General features: G+C 35.0%; 1 protein-coding gene across 1 annotated transcript in view; it reads left to right on the top strand.

The window, feature by feature from the left end:
- Nucleotides 1–13,557, top strand: part of LOC148948958 (protein amalgam-like) — a 184,102-nt gene that overhangs the window by 128,170 nt on the left and 42,375 nt on the right. The gene's annotated exons all lie outside the window — the stretch shown is intronic.

The raw sequence follows: 13,557 nt of genomic DNA, 5'->3' as shown, positions 1-13,557 counted from the left end.
TGGTTCCGTCTTATGTTGGTTCATTGGCTGGGTCAGATTTTGCATTGGTTGAGCTGTTATGAGTAGTATTTTATGAATTATGAAGTTTTCAAGCTGAGTTTTGAATGATTTCAGTTTAAAGGGAACTTCCATCAAACAGAGTTTTGGTAACAATAGCTACATCAAAACAATCAAATTTTGATGCTTATTCAAAGTATACAAAATCCAAAATGTTTATTGTCACCCATCAACAGTTACGAGCGTGAGAAAATTTGCCCAATTTCCGAAAAAGGAGAAAAACACCCCCAAAACATCAAGCAATCTTAATGAAAATCACACAATCAGATTTAACATATCAGAGAGCCCTTCTTTAGATGTTTCAAGCTCCTATATACAAAAAAGTAGAATTTTGCATTTTTGCCAGAAGAATGATCACGGGGCCGTGTTTATTTTTTTTTCCCAGGGGTGATCGTATAGAACCAGTGATCCTAGAAGGTCGGGAGAGGACTCATTTGATCGGAAGCCAAAAGTCTCAGTGCCCTTTTTAAGTGACAAAAAATATTGAAGGGCAGCTAGCCCTCCTCCCACGTCCCTTTTTCCCCAAAGTCGCCCGATCACAATTTTGAGTTTGCCATTTTGTTCAGCATAGTCGAAAGATCTTGTAACTCTGTCCTTGAAGATGACTTGACCCCTAAAAGTGCCCGGGGATGGGCTTTAATATTTGAACTTTGCCCATTGTTACGCATCGTATTGGTTACTGGGAAATATACAGATATATTTTTTTTTTGGGGGGGGGGGGGTTCTGGTGGGAATTACGTTTGGAAGATCTTTCCATTAAAAAATTTTCATGAGTGAAGAAAATTTTCCATGGAGGGTGGCGGATTTTCCAGCACTATTTAAAAAACGATCAGAAATTGAACAAAAAAAGTTATTTCAACTGAAATTAAGGAGAAATAGTCAAGCTTAAAACGAACAGAAATTTTTACGTATATGACAATGTTGTCCCCTCCTCAATACCTCGTTCTTTACGCAAAAGTTTTGTTTAGGACTTTTAAAAAAGCTTATTATTCTAATAGTTATTGTCCAACAATAGGAACAAAAAGTCAAACTTTAGCGTAAAGAGCAAGGTATTGAGAGGGGGCTACACACTCGTATACGTAATGATTTCTGTTCGTTTTAAGTTTTAATATTGCTTCTTACTTCAAGTGAAAAAACTTGTTTTGTTTTTGTTTTATTTTGCCCAAAGAGATAACAGAGTTTAAAGCTGAATTTAACCCGAGACTTCTTTCTTCTTCGTCTTAAAGCGGCCTTACCCTCTCCTAAACCAAACAGGCCCCAGAGAAATAAAACCTTTTACCCACAATTTTATGCAAAAATTCAAAAAATACCAAAGCCTCTTTCTTATTACTGGTTAACATTTTAAGCATTCAAGAGTAGTAGTATGCTAAGTATGGATTCTAAGGGTCTATGTTCCTTCCCATGCTATTCAACGGGCCCTCTACACCTTTTCAAAGAGAGTCAGAACTCCCTCACACAGTTTGACGTAGACATTTTTTTTTAAGAGTGACAATTTCCAGACAAAATTGGCATGCGTCTTATCGGGATTAAGAAAACAATGGATGGAAATGTGTAATTCAATACACCTTGACAAATGAATTTTTTTTGGCAATTGGCATTTTTTTCTGATAAAGAAAAAGAGTTTAGCATTTGTGAATACTTCGAAATTTACTGTATAATACACAAGTTATGTTTGGACAATGTTGTCAATTTAAAATAGTTTAACGTTATACTATTTCTTCATAACGTAATTTCTTCATAAATTCCACTATTTAATGACCCCCTTCGGCGTGCCGAAGGGGGTCATTAAATAGTGGAATTTATGAAGAAAATGCCCTGCCTTGGACACATTGAAAAAACAAAAATGTCTACTATTTGATTGGAAATTAAAAGCTCTAGTTCACTTTTTACAAGTGAAAACAGATTGGAGGGCAAGTAGCCCCTCCCCCAAAACCCATGTGATAAATATGTTGAGATGGTCATTTTGTTGAAAATACACACACACACACACATACAAAACTCTCACAATCAACTTCAGACTAACCAGAATTTTTTTTTATACTCTAAAAATATATGCTAGTCTCTACCATAGAAATAAAAACCGGTCTAATCTAAATTCAACGTAACAACACATGAAGCCAAAATGAATAGAACTTGGATTTTATGACTGTTATCTGATGTGTCCGAAAAAAACTTTGAAAATGAATTTATTCTTTCTGATACTTAGATTTTGTTAACTTTTTCCGATGTATCCGAGAAATGGATGTTGATATAGAATTTAATCACTCTTATACTTAGATTTTGTGAAATTGCTGTATTGTTTGTCTAGGAAACGACTTCAATCGATAATGAATGTTAATAAGGAATTTGTTCAATTTTTTTTTATATATATAATTTCCTGAATTAAATTTCTGTATTGTGTCTCCAAGAGGTGAATTCAACTACCAACTGGTTTCAGAATTTCTATCAAGTCGAACAAACAAAAATAAAAAACAACCACACCAAAAAAAACACAAATAGAATCGTTACTGATATTGATATTAGTGCGTAAACTACAAACTGACAAAAATATCCAGAATCTTAGCCTAACCGTCGTTGCTTTGTCGAATTTTGAGCAAACAAAAGGATTGTAACACCTGATTGGCTCGTTTGTATGCAATTTCAACCCAGTGAAAAGAACGAAACGTCTTTGAGTCACATTTTCTTAAAAAATAAATTCGTTGTTTCTCTATGATTCAATCCCAGCGCTCCCCTGCTCTGAGCGTTGAAAATGATTTCACGACATTATTTTAGGTTTTTTTTTCCTGTCCCAAGAGACCAATTTGATCAACTTGGAGAAAGTTCAAATAGAATCGTTACTGATATTGATATTAGTGCGTAACTAAATATTGAAAAAAAAATCTGGAATTTTTTTTTTGTTGTAGCCTTGACTTTTAAGATGTTACTTCATCTGAATTTACCTTATAAATTTCAAGCAAAATAAACTAGTCTAACCGTCGTTGCTTTGTCGAATTTTGAGCAAACAAAAGGATTGTAACACCTGATTGGCACGTTTGTATGCAATTTCAAGCCAGTGAAAAGAACGAAACGTCTTTGAGTCACATTAAAAAAAAATAAATCGTTGTTTCTCTATGATTCAATTCCAGCGCTCCCCTGCTCTGAGTGTTGAAAATGATTTCACGACACTATTTTAGGTTTTTTTCTTGTCCCAAACTATTTTTTTTATCATGAACCGTTTAGAAACCAACTTGATCAACTTGGAGAAAGTTCAAATAGAATCGTTACTGATATTGATATTAGTGCGTAAACTAAAAATTGACAAAAATATCCAGAACTTTTTTTTCTTATAGCATTGACTTTGAAGACATTTCTTCATCTTAATTGGCTTTAGAAATATCATGCAATATAAACTAGCCTAACCGTCGTGGCTTTGTAGAATTTTGAGCAAACAAAAGGATTGTAACACCTGATTGGCACGTTTGTATGCAATTTCAAGCCAGTGAAAAGAACGAAACGTCTTTGAGTCACATTTAAAAAAAAGTAAATTCGTTGTTTCTCTATGATTCAATCCCAACACCCCCCCTGCTCTGCGTGTTGAAAATTATTTCACGACATTATTTTAAGTTTTTTTCTTGTCCCACACTATTTTTTTTTTCACGAACCGTTTAGAGACAAATTTGATCAGCTTGGAGAAAGTTCAAATAGAATCGTTACTGATATCGATATTAGTGCGTAAACTACAAACTGACAAAAATATCCAGAACTTTTTTTTCTTATAGCCTTGACTTTGAAGACATTTCTTCATCTTATTGGCTTTAGAAATAACATGCAAAATAAATTAGCCTAACCGTCGTGGCTTTGTAGAATTTTGAGTAAACATAAGGAATGTAACATCTAATTGGCTCGTTAGTATACAATTTCAAGCCAGTAAAAAGAATGAAACGCCTTTGAATCACATTTAAAAAAAAAGTAAATTCGTTGTTTCTCTATGATTCAATCCCAACACCCACCTGCTCTGAGTGTTGAAAATGATTTCACGAAATTATTTTAGGTTTTTTTTTCTTGTCCCAAACTATTTTTTTATCATGAACCGTTTAGAGACAAATTTGATCAACTTGGAGAAAGTTCAAATAGAATCGTTACTGATATCGATATTAGTGCGTAAACTACAAACTGAAAAAAATATCCAGACCTTTTTTTTCTTATAGCCTTGACTTTGAAGACATTTCTTCATCTTAATTGGCTTTAGAAATATCATGCAAAATAAACTAGCCAAATCGTCGTTGCTTTGTCCAATTTTGAGCAAACAAAAGGATTGTAACACCTGATTGGCTCGTTTGTATGCAATTTCAAGCCAGTGAAAAGAACGAAACGTCTTTGAGTCACATTTAAAAAAAAGTAAATTCGTTGTTTCTCTATGATTCAATCCCAACACCCCCCCCTGCTCTGGGTGTTGAAAATGATTTCACGACATTATTTTAGGGTTTTTTTTTCATGTCCCAAACTGTTTTTTTATCATGAACTGTATAGAGACCAATTTGATCAACTTGGCGAAAGTTCAAATAGAATCGTTACTGATATTGATATTAGTGCGTAAACTACAAACTGGCAAAGAACTAGAGTTTACGGTCAAAAACCCTTATTAGCTTAGATTTTTTGCTAGCAACTCGCCCTCCACTATAACTTCTCTAATATATCCTTCTATCAGTCAACCCATAGCCCAAAGAGACACCCGAAGTCCAAAAAGACACAAACTTTGGAAAAAGATATACACAGTCCAAAAAGACTCAAACAGCCAAAAAAGACACAAACAGCCGAAAGAGACAAACACAGTCCAAAAAGACTCAAACACCCCAAAAAGACACACAGTTCAAAGAGACACACACAACCTAAAGAGACACACACATCACAAAGAGACACCCACAGCCCAAAGAGACACGTGCAGCCCAAAGAGACGCACACGGCCCAAAGAGACGCACACATCCAAAAGAGACACACAAAGCCCAAAACAACACAAACATCCAAAAGAGACACACACAGACCAAAAAGATTCAAACTGCCCAAAGAGACACACAGCCTAAAGAGACACACACAGCACAAAGAGACACACACCGCCAAAAGAGACAAACACAGCCCAAAGAGATAAACACAGACCAAAGAGACAAAAAACGTTCATACACACAAATACATACCAAAAATAATCAAACAGGCGAAAGAGACACACATAACCCAAAGGGACACACACGGCCCTAAGAGACATAAACAGCCAAAAAAAACACACGCAGACCAAAATGACTCAAACAGTCCAAAGAGACACACATAGCCCAAAGAAACACAAACAGCCCAAACAGCCACAAACAGCCCAAAGAGACAGTAGCCTAACCGTCGTGGCTTTGTCGAATTTTGAGCAAACATAAGGAATGTAACATCTGATTGGCTCGTTTGTATGCAATTTCAAGCCTGTGAAAAGAACGAAACGTATTTGAAGCACATTTTAAAAAAAAGTAAATTTGTTGTTTATCAACTATTCAATCCCAACACCCCCCTGCTATGCACGTTAAAAATGATTTCACTAAACATTTTAAGGTTTTTTTTTCTTGTACCATACTATTTTATTATCTTGAACCATTTAGAGATCAATTTGACTAACTCGGAAAAAATTCAAATAGAACTACTACTGATATCGATTTTAGTGCATAAACCACAAACTGACGAAAATATTCCGAACTTTTTTTTCTTATAGCCTTGACTTTGAAGACATTTCTTCATCTTAATTGGCTTTAGAAATATCATGCAAAATAAACAAGCCTAATCGTCGTTGCTTTGTCCAATTTTGAGCAAACAAAAGGATTGTAACACCTGATTGGCTCGTTTGTATGCAATTTCAAGCCATTGAAAATAACGACACGTCTTTGAGTCACATTTAAAAAAAAATAAATTCGTTGTTTCTCTATGATTCAATCCCAAACCCCCCCCCCCTGCTCTGAGTGTTGAATATGATTTCATGACATTATTTTAGTTTTTTTTTCTTGTCCCAAACTATTTTTTTATCATGAAGTGTTTAGAGACCAATTTGATCAACTTGGAGAAAGTTCAAATAGAATCGTTACTGCTATTGATATTAGTGCGTAAACTACAAACTGGCAAAAAACTAGAGTTTACGGTCAAAAACCCTTATTAGCTTAGATTTTTCACTAGCAACTCGCCCTCCATTATAACTTCGCTAATACATCCTTCTGCCAATCGACCCATAGCCCCAAAGAGAAACCCACAGTCCAAAGAGACACAAACAGCCGAAAGAGACATACACAGTCCAAAAAGACTCAAACAGCCCATAGAGACAAGCAGAGTCGAAAGAGACACATACAGACCAAAAAGACTCAAAAACCCCAAAAAGATACACAGTCCAAAGAGACACATACAACCTTAAAGATACACACACATCACAAAGATAAACCCACAGTCAAAAGAGACTCGTGCAGTCAAAAGAAACGCACACGGCCTAAAGAGACGGACACATCAAACAGAGACACACAAAGCCCAAAACGACAATAAAATCCAAAAGAGAGACACACAGACCAAACAGATTCAAACTGCTAAAAGAGACATACAGCCTAAAGAGACACACACAGCCCAAAGAGACACACACAGGCTAAAGAGACAAACACAGCCCGAAGAGACATACAAAGACTGAAGAGACACAAACAACCCAAAGAGACAAAACACACCCATCCAGACACATACAGACCAAACAGATACAAACAGGATAAAGAGACAGGCATTTCTAAAAGAGAAACACACAGCTCTAAGAGACCTAATAAGCCCAAAAAAAAAAGAGTAGCCCAAAAAGACTCAAACAGTCCAAAGAAACACACATAGCCCAAAGAACAACTCATTCAGACGGGGTTTTCTCTAGCAGCTCGGCCCATCGTACAGCACTATAAGTACTCTAAGAGATCCTTCTGCCATCACCCCACCACTTATGTATTATATGAAACACATCGAAGAAGTAAAGCTATCCGCTATTACAATTCTTTTCTTGTCATCTACACCCCTCTTAGTATCAACTTCTTCGTATAGTATAACGTTAAACTATTTTAAATTGACAACACTGTCCAAACATCACTTGTGTATTATACAGTACATATCGAAGTATTTACAAATGCTAAACCCTTTTTCTTTATCAGAAAAAAAAAATACCAATTGCCAAAAAAAAATTATTCTGTCAAAGTGTATAGAATTACACATTTCCATCTTTTGTTTTCTTAATCCCGATAAGACGCATGCCAATGTTGTCTGGAAATTGTCACTCTTAAAAAAAAAAAAAATCTTAGTCAAACTGTGTGAGGGAGTTCTGACTCTTTGAAAAGGTGTAGAGGGCCCGTAGAATAGCATGGGAAGGAACATAGACCCTTAGAATCCATACTTAGCATACTACTTTCAAGTGGAATTAAACCTTCGTTCATTTTACGAAGTAAAATGAACTGGCTTATAGTTTAAAATTTCAAGCCCCCCCCCCCCAAAAAAATAAAGGTTTTTAGAGGGTGGGGTTATTTTATCTACAGAAATATTATTCCCTTAAGAAATATAAGAATGGGTTTACAATAAAGTGTCATGGCTTAAACCAATGAAATAATGTTCTTAAAACTTGTTTCTGGAATAAAAGGGATGCATTTGCGAATAGTATGTTCTGGAAAGTGCCCAAGAATATGTTTCTCGTAAGAACGAAATAATGATTTTTTGCCTGACTCCTTCTACAGATATTAAAGGTTTTAGGTTCATTTTATCAAATAAACAAAAAATCAAGCCAATATAATTAGAAAACACTACGCTAGGGGAAAAAGTTAATTTAAAAAGACTACTTTCAAAAATCTGTTTTTGTTTATCGGACTAGTTTCACGTTAAAAATAATCTAAAAATTAAATATGAAACAAAAAGTTTTTCGTAGATTTGTTTCACTCCATAGATGACTATTTTTGCATAATAGATGTAAATGTAAGTAAAATCTAAAAAAAAAAACTAAACTGAATCCATGCAAGATTGGCATTTTCCTAAATTCAAGGGGTTTTTAGAAAGTCCGGGCAAGTGAGTCAGCAGAGGCTTTTGCACCATCCTTCCCCTCCCCACGTGAAACTTTGTGTTTTTTTTTAAACTTCTAATTATGTCTATAGTTTTCCATCTAATTTGCCTATTTTTGGTTTTTATTCAAACATCCACCCTGGAGGCTCCTTGGGACATTTCTATTGAACAAAATGCAAAAGTAGCCTCAGTTTTCCTCAGGATTTCGAGTACTTTTTAATTCAGTTTGCCAGATTTTTTCCTGTTTTTGTCACGATAGTGGCTTTTAAACTTAGAAAAAGTGATGAAAAAGGAATTGTAATTGTACTGTCCTTAGATTGCTATTAAGTTTTCTAGACAGGAGGATTTCTGATGCATGATTAAAAACTTCCATTTTCTTAAATGTACTCTTATGTATTTCCAGTTTCTCTTGCTTGTGAACTTTAATTTTGGGCTATTATATTGCTTACTATTCGCAGCATAACTAATTGCCGTTTTCTTTTTTTTCTTTCTTTTTTAGGTCCTAAATTTGAATCAAGCAGTTCGTGGTAACAAACTGTAAGTAAGGAGCGACCCAGCTCAATAGTAACCCAAACTGTAAAAAACAGAATTTTGATACCAATAGAGACATCAAAAGAATCAGATCCTCATCAAAAGTTATGCGCCTGAGAAAATTTGCCTTATTTTCTAAAAAAGAGGGAAAGACCCCCTAAAAGTCATAGAACTTTGATGAAAATCACGCTGTCAGATTCAGCATATCAGAGAACCCTACTATAGAAGTTTCAACCTCCTATCTGCAAAAATGTGGAATTTTGTGTTTTTTCGCCAGAAGAAAGATCACGGATGCGTGTTTATTTGTTTTTTTTCCCCAGGGGTGATCATATCCACCCAGTGGTCCTAGAATATCGCGGAAGGGCTCATTCGAACGGAAGTTAAAAGTTCTAGTGTACTTTTTAAGTCACCAAAAACTAGAGGGCAACTAGGCCCCCTCCAAATCTCTTTTTTTCCCAAAGCCACCCGATCAAAATTTTGAGATGGCCATTTTGTTCATCATGGTCGAAAAACACAACAACTATCTCTTCGAGGATGAATTAATACCCCGCAGTCCCCGGGGGAAGGGCTGCAAGTTATGAACTTTGCCCAATGTTTACATATAGTATTGGTTATTGGGAAGTGTACATAGGTTTTCAGGAGAGATTTTTTCTGGTAGTTGAGGGGGATGAGTCGGGGTCACGTGGGAGGATCTTTCCTTGGAGGAAATTTTCATGGGAGAAGGGATATTCCTATGAAGGGGGCACCGGCTTTCCCAGCATTATTTAAGAAAACGATCAGAAATTAAATTAAAAAAAATCAACTGAAAGTAAGGAGCAACATCACATCTTAAAACGATCATAAATTATTTCGTATATGATTGTGTTCGCCATGTAGTCATTACCTTGCTCTTTACGCTAATTTTTTTTGTACTTTCATCGTTATTCTAATTAACGGCCTTTGTGATTAAGGGTCATTCTTAGAGAATTGGAACAAAATTTTAACTTTAGAGTAAAGAGGGAGGTATTAACTAGGGAGTGAACCCCCAAATATACGTAATAAAAATATGCAAATATAGAAGTTCGTTATGTCAATTAATTTGTCAGTTACGGAAATTCATTGCTATTAGAAACGTTCGTAAGTAAAATTAAATAAATGTCAAGAAAGTCATTTAGCCAAAAAAAGGTAAACTAATAGGCAAATTTCGTTGTAATTGTTTATGTACGGTGAGCCAAAATCAGAACCTGCTTTAATGCAGAAACGTTCAGAAACTAAATAAAAATATTAGTTTTTTAACTGAAAGTAAGGAGCAACATTAAAACTTAAAACGAGCAGAAATTATTCCGTATATGAAAGGGGCTGTCCCTTCCTCGTAGCCTCACTGTTTACGCTAAAGTTTGACTCTTTCTCACAACTCTATTTTTTAGAACAATAAGAAACTTTAGCGTAAGGAGCGAGGCGTTGAGGAGGGGACAGCCCCTTTCATATACGGAATAATTTCTGTTCGTTTTAAGTTTCAATGTCAGTCCTTACTTTTTGTTAAAACAAATTTTTTTGATTTAATCAAACAGTTCATGGTAAACAAAGTATAAAGACCTGTGGTGGTAACGAACTGTAAGTAAGGAGCGACCCGACTCAATAGTAACCCAAATTCTAAAAAACAAAATTTGGATACCAATAGATACATCAATAGAATCACATTTTTATGCTGATTTCAAAATATAAGTTTTATTAAGTTTAGTCTTACCCATCAAGCTAAGCGCCTGAGAAAATTTGCCTAATTTTCAAAAAAGGGGAAACAGCCCTAAAAGTAATAGAACTTTAATGAAAATCACACCGTCAGATTCAGCGTATCAGAGAACCCTACTAAAAAAGTTTCAAGCTCTTATCTGCAAAAATGTGGAATTTTGCTTTTTTACAAGAAGAAAGATCACGGATGCGTGTATATTTGTTTGTTTGTTTTTTTTTTTTTTTCCCAGGGTTGATGGCATCGATCCATTAGTCCTGGAATATCGTGAGAGGGCTCATTCGAACGGAAGCGAAAATTTCTAATTTACTTTTTCAGTGACCAAAAATTGGAGGGCAACTTGGCCCCCTCCCACGCTCTTTTTTTCTCGAAGTCACCCAATCGAATTTTGAGATAGCCATTTCGTTCAACATAGTCGAAAATATTATAAATATGTCTTTGAGGATGACTTAATCCCCAACAGTTCTTGGGGGAAGGGCTGTAAGTTATTATTTTTGCCCATTATTTACATATAGTATTGGTTAATGGGAAGTATACAGACGTTTTCAGGAAGTTTTTTTTCTGGTGAGGGGGGGGGGGGGGGGTCAGAAGAAAGGGTTATGGGGGAGGATCTTTCCATGGAGGATTTTTCCTTGGGAGAAGGGAAATTTCTATGAAGGGGGTGCCGGATTTCCCAACATTATTTAAAAAACCATCAGAAATCAAATAAAAAAACAAGTTTTTTCAACTAAAAGTAAGGAACAATATTAAAACTTAAAATAAAAAGAAATTATTACGTATGTGAGGGGGTTTGCCCCCTAGTCAGTACCTTGCCCTTTACGCTAAAGTTTTTAGTACTTTCAAAAGAGCTATCTATTTTAATTAACCGGCTTTTGTGATTCAGGGGTTTGTGACTCGAACAAAATTCGAACTTTAGCGTAAAGAGCGAGGTATTGTCCCTAATATACGTAATAAAAACATACGAATATAGAAGTTCGTTACGTAAGTTAATTCGTAAGTTACGTCAGAACAAAATTTCGAGAAAGCCATTTAGCCAAAAAAATTAAATTAATATGCAAATTTCGTTTTAATTATTCATGTACGGTGAGCCAAAATCAAAGCTGCATTAATTCAAAAACGCTCAGAAATTAAAAAAAAAATATCTTTTTAAACTGAAAGTAAGGAGCGACATTAAAACTTAAAACGAACAGAAATTATTCCGTATATGAAAGCGGCTGTTCCCTCCTCAACGCCTCGCTCTTTGCGCTAAAGTTTGACTCTGTCTCACAACTTAATTTTTTAAAACAATAAAAACTTTAGCGTAAAGAGCGAGGCGTTGAGGAGGGGACAGCCCTCTTCTTATAAGGAATAATTTCTGTTATTTTTAAGTCTTAATGTCGCTCCTTACTTTCAGTTTAAAAACTTGTTCTTTTTAATTTAATTCAGTAAAAATCGCCTGTGAATAGCTATAGTGAATTCAATATTATTTTATCAGAAATGTTCTTGTTTGCTCAGATGGATATAAAATAATTTACCTTCTATTCTCAAGTACTAAATTTTTGTAAATGTTATATACCAGCAACTCCAATTCATGTGAAAGTACGTTTAGCCTCTCTTTGGAATCGTTTATAGAGTACTTTTATTGCCTGGAAAGAGTTTTGGTGAAAAGGCTACCTTGGATGTAAAAGCTTTCAAAGAAATTGGACAAGCAGTTTTAACTTACTGATCTGGACAATGTAATGGAACTTTAGAATACGAGTGATGTTGTAGAACTTTTTTTGACTTTAAGGTCTCTGTGTTTGCAGAAGCAAACGAAAAAAGAGATACTGCTGTCCTATACTTTATGGTATGCCTTAATTATTTGGGTTATATTTTGGACACATTTTTGGAGCCAAACACAGCAGTCTTATCGCTAGAGAGAAAGGTAGGACTGTCTTTTACTAACTGAGTTAACTAATGCTTCGGTTTAATTAGTACTGAGCGACCAACCTAAACTAGACCTCTGGTTTCACGGTCCCATAGAGTGTCCCAGCCACTGTAACCGTGGGTCACAGTTGCAGAGCAATACATGCAGCTATATCTGACGGGTAATAAATGTGTATGTAGCCGTATCACGTTTGCAGAAGTGTTGTGATTACTGTAGGTTATTGTTTGTAAGGACAACGTTTAATTAAGGAACTTCTGAAATAAGTTCTGTTTGTACAGAGTGATTGTCCAACTCTGTATCTTAATTGGTGTTTTTTTTTTGCTTATATGAAGAGTGTGTACTGTTTACTGCACTTAATGAACGTCCGTGAAATCGTTCACAGTGTAAGTTTTTACAAGTTAGTGTACGGTTCATGTTTGGATATAGAAGAATGCATTTCTTCTTATATAATAAACATTAAAATCAAGATTTTTAGAGAAAATAGAAAAGAATTTAGCATCTGTTTCGAAATCAGGATTTTCGGTATTATTTTACAAACATTTATGAGAGATTTGGAAATTTGGCTTCGGTTTTCGATGAAAAATATGACTTCTAAAGAGTTAAGCTTCGAAGCTAGAGCTTTTAACTTAGACAAAACGTAGAAAATTAAAAGAATAAAATTGAAAAGTAGAAAAAGTCACAGAATGGATTTTCATTTCTGTGAAACAAACCTGAGTTCAAGTTCTAAGTAGATTAAGATTTGTTTTCAAGTTTCTCCTCGAAACAAATCCTACATGTGCTTATTTCAGATTTGCCTCTGAATCCCTCGGACTATCTGTCTTGCTATTTTCTACAATTAGCCATGTCTTGATGCCTGCAAAATACTTTATTGTACTTCAAATTCAACGGATGGTCTGCAGCGGTCTGTCGCTCCACGTTGGAGCTACAGACCGCTAATCACTAGAGAGAAAGAACTGCTAGAAAGCAAAAGCAGTGGTGTTCAACTAGTGTTGCGAACGTTTTGAAATAAATTATTCCAGTTTTCTCTCCAAAATCATAAAACAAGAGAACATTTAATAAAATCCGAAAAGCTGGTACAAAGATTTGCCGTTTAATCCGTAATCTATTTAACCAGTAATTCCCTGTTTTTTTTTTTTTGCCTGATGAGAATTGCTTGATCTGTGAATGGGTCTAAAAACAATATAAAAATGCATAGGACTAAAAAACAATGTAAGGTACACACATTGTACACACATTGTTGCTCCATTTTTTATTTATTTTTTTAGTTTAATTTGGCATC

Source organism: Artemia sp. Qi Xiang Cuo, chromosome 9 (genome assembly GCF_049724085.1).
Source record: "Artemia sp. Qi Xiang Cuo chromosome 9, ASM4972408v1, whole genome shotgun sequence".
Taxonomy (NCBI): Eukaryota; Metazoa; Arthropoda; class Branchiopoda; order Anostraca; family Artemiidae; genus Artemia; species Artemia sp. Qi Xiang Cuo.
This window is presented reverse-complemented; position numbering and strand designations above follow the sequence as displayed.